The sequence below is a fragment of the Blastomyces gilchristii genome, assembly GCF_000003855.2.
Source record: "Blastomyces gilchristii SLH14081 genomic scaffold supercont1.3, whole genome shotgun sequence".
Taxonomy (NCBI): domain Eukaryota; kingdom Fungi; phylum Ascomycota; class Eurotiomycetes; order Onygenales; family Ajellomycetaceae; genus Blastomyces; species Blastomyces gilchristii.
The window spans coordinates 2,681,319-2,689,335 of record NW_003101680.1 but is presented as its reverse complement, the minus strand read 5'-3'; the positions used below and the strand labels follow the sequence as shown (position 1 = coordinate 2,689,335).

Below are 8,017 nucleotides of genomic sequence, written 5' to 3'. Positions count from 1 at the left end.
TTTCACTCATTTGTTTTTCACTCAGTTCAATATCAAATTGAATAATCTCATAATCTGATTCTGATGTCTCATTTGAATTAATAAATCAGTTTACAAGTCTTCTTTTCATTAGATTTTGTGATATGAAGATTAGATCTATAATAGACTTCTATTTCATGTCTTTTTTAAAGAATGTTTGTTGATCAGACTTATTAACCAAATCTATTGAATGCTCAAAGATTCATTCAATCAGATTATCAGCTCTCACTACTCTCTTGCATTCTGAATTTTATCAGGAATAATGTGCATTGAAATCTCCTGTAATTATAGAGTTTCTTGATGAAGTTATGTTCAGAAATCCTCTATCAATTATTCAGATATTGTTATTTTTCTTCAATGACTTTTCATTATAGATATTTATAAGCTGTATAGTATCAAACTCATTTTCTTTATCTATAATATCACTCACCAGAATATCAGGGTCAGACATGATATCAAATCTTAGATTAAATTGATATCTTGATCTCTTTCTTTTATAGATCACTACTCTTGACTTTATCTCAGACTTTTGAGATAAAAAGCAGTAGTAGCTTGAATGAGAAATAACATATTTTTACTCAGCATCAAAATTCAGCTCCTGAAGCAGTATAAAATCAACTTTTTATTCAAATATAATTTGAAGACAAGAATAAATACAATTTGAGTTTCTATTCACATTATTTTGAATAAATGTAATTTTTGAAGAGTTTTTAAACTTTTTTTGTTATTTTTGTTGTATATTCATACTAAAAGAGAGTAGAGTAGAATCTAATCACTATTATCAGATAGTAGATTATAACTGTTCTGAAAAGTAGAAATCTCAACTACTTACATTATATCTAGTTTATTATCAGAGTTATTTCTCAATTCTCTAATCTTAACAGAAGTTTGAGAATTCAAATTCTGTTTATATTTAGCTGAAGAATTGAAGTTTGAAGACTTAGATAGTTGAGAGTTTCTTCTTTTTAAGCTTGCAGTTATAAGTCTACTGACTTGACCTTTCTCTTCAGTTCTAGATTGACTTTGAGCTTATTCTTTTCTTCAGTTCTTTTGAGTTCTAGAAGTAAACATACATTCTTTTGAGCTAGATACATGTTTTTCTTTACAATTAGAGCACTTAAGCAGAGTATGTTGACAAATTTCATCTCTTTTTGAGCATGTTTCACATTTATGCTTACTAGTTTTGTGATCTCTGGCACAGAATACATATTTTGAGTCTCTAAAACATGAGATTGCAAAGTGTTCATATCTTTGACAGTTTGAACACTATGTTTGAGCTTTGAGATTCATTCTTGAGTCTATATATTCATGAACTCTCATTTTCAAATCTGCTACTCTTACTTCAGAGATCTTTGACTGTTCAAGTGTTTTTATATATACTAGAACAGAGGCATTTCTCCTGCTTTGTCTGAACTTAATTGAATTTAGTTATACAGGCTTCTTTCTCAGTTGAATAGAGTTGTATTCTTTCAATTCATTTTTGAGAAGTAGCATTCCTTCTTCACAGTCAAAAATTTCAACTGAAATATTATAAAGAATGAATTTGTCTCACTTTTCATCTCTTTCAGATAGAATTATTGTATTTAACAAAGATTCTACTGCTCACTTTTAGAGATTCTCATTCTGAATAAGGAATTCAGCACTGAATTCAGACATTGTAGTCAGAATAATGAAGTTTTCAAAAAATAATGACTTAATTAAAGCTATAACTGGTTTTTGAACTTTAATATCAGTTATCAACTGAGAAAAGAACTGCTGATTAATTTCATTTCTGATTCTGAAAATGAGATTTGAGTTTAGCTTGTTTCTTTGCAGAATATCCTGATTTAAGACTTTGAGAATAAGTCTTCTATTTCTGAAGATTTGAAAGTTTTTCTCTTTTTATATTTTCTTTTTCACTTTTCTATAAATAGAGGCATGAGCAGTATTCTTCTCAGTTTTCTCAGGATTTTAAGCAGGTTTTGAGATAGCAGATTTAGAGACAGCAGATTCAGCTGCTTGAGCATATATTTTCTTCTGATTCAAAGAAGAAGAAGAAGTAGGAAAAAAGAAAGAAGAAGAGTAAGATGAAGAGTCAGTGATTATACTAGGAATTTTCAAGGTTTTTTAAACTGTGTTTGAGATTTCAAGTTTGAACTTGATCATCTTCTGTAGTTGTCTAGCCTGAGTATGAAGAATTAACAGAACTTCTTCATTTATCTCACTCAGACACTGCTTTTCAAGAATCTTACTTGCTTTTTCAAGTTCCTGTATTTTAAGAACTTGTTATTTCTCTATTTCTTCTTTCTTTCTTCTCTTCAGAATTTCAATCTCAGGAATAGCATTTGAGAAAGCATCTTTTTTCACATCAACTGAGTGTATTTTTGAACTCATTGTTTTTACTCAATGAAAAGTTGATCAGACTGTTTCAATTGAGATATTTCTAAGTCTGTTTTCAATTGAAAAGTTGGTCAGACTGTTTCAAAAGAAGAATAAAAGACTTTTATGTATAAAACACCTGATTTTTTTCACACTAGTTCAGTAACTAGGTTAGATTTTTAAAGAGAATCTAATAAACTAAAATTGATTTTTAAGATAAATCAATAAAATCTTTACAATCTCTTTCTTGAAATACAGTGAGAAAAAGTATGATATCAATTGATAATAAATCAGATAATATGACAGTTTTTGAGAGAAAAACTGATAAAAAATAAATCAATTTTTTGCAGAGAAATTGATTAAAACTATTCAATTTTATTCTAAATCATTCAATTCTTCTCACACAACAAGTGTGCAACTCAAATCAGTTAATAAAGAGTGTAAAAAAGAATTAAGTATTAATGAAAGCTCTTCAGTCACTGAAAAAGTAATTCTTACTTAAAAGAATATGAAATTATGATAGAAAACAACTCTGTTTTTAATTCTTTGTAAGAATATTATATAAAACTCAGAGAAAAACATCTTACTTTTTCAAGAGAAGTAAAAAACTATTTCTAAGATCTTTTTTTTTGCATTAACTGCTACAGAAGAATGAGATAGAAACTGCTAAGATATGTACTACTATATACTCTCTATCAAGACTTTTCCTCTTCAGAGTCTTGATATTATAGAGAATATAAGTCTGTTTCTATATAATAATATAAATATTGTCAGTGAGATGTAGAGAAACTGGTTATTTATATCTTAAAATAGAAGACTTTGTCAATGATTATATCAATATAGAGTTAATTCTTAAATTCAATAGAAATCTAGTATTGCTGTTCTCAATCTCTTGCAGAATCTATTGAATATTGAGGTATTAAAACTAGATTTAATATATCTCACTGTGCAGGGATCAAAGGCTCAGTCAGATCTTGAGATATACTGATTTTATAGTTGTTGTGTCTGCTGATTATGTATCAAGTACAGTTACTGAGGTATCTTTTTGTACTTTTCTGTTGGAGATGGGCCAGATTGAGAGGGGTGATATGAGGGTGAGACTTGGCATTGATGTCTAGATACACTGAAGACAGACTGTGGAGGTTACACTTCAGAAGTGGCTGTTGATTATGTGCTTGATATTATCACTGAGGTATCTTTTTGTATATTTCTGCCGGGGATGGGCCAGATTGGGAAGGGCGGTACAAGGGTGGGACTTGGCGTTGGTGTTTTGAAACATCAAAGATGGACAGGGTTTTCGCGGAGGTTGCTCCTCAGATATCTTCACAACTACTGATCAGGGATCTTCCAAAATCGAGAAGATTGGTGCATATGGCTAGGTCTCTTCACCTTACAATTTGTATGGCAATTTGGCCCGGGGTTGTGGTGTGATAGGGGAGAATGGGGGATAATCCCACGCAGGAGTTCTGAACGACGTCTGGTTCATGTTTGGCTGGATAACTCCACCACCACACGGGGTATGCGGTCGGCGATGGGGTCAAAATGCTCATATGATTGAGGGCTTTTCGATGGATCTATCGGCGGGTTCTTATTCGAAAAATCGAGCGAGTTCGTGGTGGACCTGCTTCTTGAGATATACTGATTTTATAGTTGTCGTGTCTGCCGATTATGTATTGAGTACAGTTGCTGAGGTATCTTTTTGTACTTTTCTGTCAGGGATGGGCCAGGTTGAGAGGAGTGGTACAAGGGTTCTGATTATATATTAAGATAGTAGTTATAACTATCTAAAACTTCTATCACTTTATACTTGATATAACAGTAATTCAGTGTATAAGATGAATATATAATCTGTATATTCTTAAGATTCAATTATATCAAGTCTTCTATCTTATATTACTCAGTGAGATCTTAGTAAACATTGATTTAATTCTCTTAATCTTGTTTCACAGTTATTATTATTATTATTCTTCAATTATAGATGTATGCAGTCAGAGACTATGATATCTACCTGAGAACTTTAGTTCTCAGGGTTTTTTCTATGTCTGTAAAGTTAACTATTATACATTCATCAATTTCAGATATGCAAAATCAGAAAATTCCAGCTCAGAATACAAAAACTGTTTACAAATTACAGTGTTTTAACATTTTTTAATACTTTGAAATCATTTGACAATATCATGACAAAAGAAAAGAGAAAAAGAACACAGTCTCAAAGATAGACACATTAAATAGATAGATAGAAAGAAATTGAAAGAAAAAGATAAAGAAAAAGATAAAGTAAAGAGAGACTATAATAAAACAAATTATTAAAAGAGAGTGTATAGCTGTTTTAACAGACTATATCTGATTGATTTTCTCCTCTTCATATTCAGATAATTCTGAATTTAGTCATTTTCTTATAGCTGCTTAAGTTTCTGATAGAAAGTCTATTAAGTATTTAATTCCTGTCTCAGTTAAGAATAAGAATCTCATATTTAATTGATTTAGATCATACTTCTCTTTCAATCTGACTCTGAGACTATTGTATAATGCACAGTGCATTATAATATACTCAGAATTCTCATTTATATTACAGAATGAGCATTCTATTGAGTCAAATCTATCATCAAATCTTTGTATATAAGATTTGAAATAGTCATGTTCTAGTTTCAGCTGTATTATAGATGAGAATATTTTCTTTTTATATTTAATTAAACAAGATTTTCACTTAGATTTTATTTCAAATCTTGAATAATGTATACTCTTCTTTTATTTCTACCAGCTTTCATTTCACTTGTCTAAACAAGATTCTTTTATTTTTCTCTTTATAAAAGACTAGAATATAATTTTTTGAATAGATCTGCTTAATTCTGCACTCTTTTTTACAGCTGAATGAGTCAATTCATTATTATGAATATTCATATAAGTAGAAACTTAGTGTAGATGAATTATCAGCTTTGATATTCTTCTCTTTTGAATTTTCAAAACAGAGTTTAAGATCAGTTCAAGATTCATTTAATTATTATAAATCTGACTATTTCTAAGTCTTTTTAAAGCAGCTTAATTATCAGAGAATATTCATATCTCTTTCAAATAATTTCCTCTTTTATAAGATTTTATTTCAATGAGTTTGAAAGCTTTCACTATTATAAATAGTTCAGTATCAAAGACTTCATATTCAGAGTCTAGATTTCAGAAATCTGAGATAAAATTAATATTATCTTCAGTATAAGCAATGTCTGTATCTAATCTATTTAAGTTCTCATTTTTTAAGTCATCTGAATAAATCAGAATAGAGTCTTTTATATTAATTATAGAAATTCTCTTTAAATACTGTTCATATTCTTTCTCTTTTAATAGTTCACTTATTTGTAAGTCTATAAGAGATTCAAGCTTTTCTCTTCAAAGAGATAACTTCTCATGATCAACTTTTTCAACATTTAAAGAAGAAAATTGATTTTTAATCAGAGAGCATAGTCTGTACAGTTGAGAAGGCATTTTCTTTGAAGAATTATTTTCATTCCAATCAAGAAATCTATTTCAATCCAGTTCATTTCCAGAGTTAATTGATGGACTACGGGTGCTAGCCACCCGCAGGATGCACCTTAAGCTAATTACATTTAACTCTCTATAATTAACCGACCACCGCGTCCATCCTCTCGGGCCAGCCACTAATTTCCAGGGGTGTTAGTTAGTGGCTGCCACCGCCCACTTGGTGGCGTACACACCAAGCTTCTGGTTGCTGATCTCGGCCCCATTAGATGCCCACAGGCCTACCAATCAGCAGTCGTGGCCTCGCCCTGTGTTAGGGACTAATCATAGGCTTGATGACTGCAGTCCTCCCTGTCAGTATTAGGGCTTTGCAGGGAGCTTGCAGGCTCTAGCCTATCAGGGTGCCCTGCCTAGGGCCTAGATGCGCGTCTAGGCCTGCTAGTCAGGTGGTTTTCAAAATCATTCCCTGTATTTGGGGGGGAGCTAGGCTCCGATGATGGCCCTAGTTAGAGACTCGCTTAAGTAGTGTATAACCACTACATTAGGCTTGGCTCTATATTGTTAGAACCTTGACGGGTGCAAAGTAGGATAGTGGGACATTGGCATCTCATGCCGGCCCTGGTGGGTGTTTGCAGGATCTCACTTAACTAGTGGCTTGGCTTGCAGTAGTAGGGAGTTCTACCCCGCATCAAGCCTTACTAATTAGGCTCAGCCTCTATTACATGAGGGCTTTCATGAGTAAGAAGTGGCAGGTGCCAGCGGTGGGATTCGAACCCATGCACCTCTAATGTGTGCGGCCTTGGTTACCAGTCTTACCAACTGGGTCACGCTGGCCTTGTTTCACAGTTGTCATGAAGACCTCTACTCAGTCACAGATATTTCAGAGCTTTATTACTATATTATCAGTAATCTGAATTAAACTGTAAGAGTTCAGTGTGAAATACATGATTTCTAGAAGATTCAATACTTTTATATAATAACTATATGTAAGAAAGAACAGGCTTACATCTGTTGAAATAATATCTCAGTCATTGATAGTAATCTCTGTGTGTAGAAGAAGATTATATCAATTGTCTTATAAATAGTTACAGAACTTATAAAGATAATTCTTTACAGTCTAAATTATCTGTTCTGATATATTATCAGTCTCAGAGTGATAGACAGTTAATAAACAGTGTATAATCTTGAGAACTTAACAGATTTTTGTTTAGAGAGTGCTTATAAATTAACAGCTCTGATCTGATACTATAGATCTCAGTAATTCATGTATCTGATAGAACAAACTCTGTAGAAAAGCTTTAGTAACTTACTTAATATTCATCTTATTACAAGATTTCAATATTATGTCTTTACTCAATCAGTTCACAATGATCAGAATGTTCTTACAACTCTTACTCTTAGAGAGATTAATAGTGAAGTTAATTACTACATCTTATCAGATTCTATTAGAAATATTGAGTGATTTCAGTAGATCTTGTCTACAGTTCTTTTATAAGATGATAGAAGAATAATGATTGCAGTTTTAAATGAAATATCTGATACTGTTTAATATCTCAGATCAGTAGAACTCTTGAGAGATTATTTAATACAATTGTTCACAATCTGAATAACTAATTATACATGAATTATACATCTCTTGTATTATCTGAGTGTATAAGAGTACAGAGTATTATTATCATTAATTGAGTATTCTCAGATGTTAATTCTTATAAATAGTTCTGAGAGAAATCAGAGTGCTTCTTGATGTACTGCTTTAGTAAGTGCTTGAAGAAGTTCATCAGTTTGAGCTGTTATATATCATAATTCATTCAGTGTAGGTTCAGAAGAAGTTGAGATATCAGTATCAGTGTCAGTGTCAGTATCAGTGATAGTTCAGAGAGAAGATGTTCTAATCAGAGAAGTGTGTATAGTGTCATGAGTTGTTTCATCTTAATCAACTAATATCTTTGAATCTAGAAGCCAGTGTTCTCAGTTCATTCAATAGATGTCTGTTACATTGAAAGACATATCTTGCTTTTATTATGAGAGAGCATCTATCATCAAGTTCTGACTGTTAGAACAGTAGTGTATTGTAAAATAAAAGTAGCTTAAGAACTCAGATCATTACATCTATTATTCAGTGAGTTTACAGATAGTTGTAAAGTACTTGAGATTCTTATAATCTATCATT

At 31.5% G+C, this 8,017-nt stretch overlaps 1 pseudogene across 1 annotated transcript; it reads right to left on the bottom strand.

The window, feature by feature from the left end:
• Positions 1–6,600: 6,600 nt before the first annotated feature.
• Positions 6,601–6,681, bottom strand: BDBG_16524 (annotated as a pseudogene). The gene has a single exon. The product of its transcript is annotated as a tRNA-OTHER (tRNA).
• Positions 6,682–8,017: the final 1,336 nt, after the last annotated feature.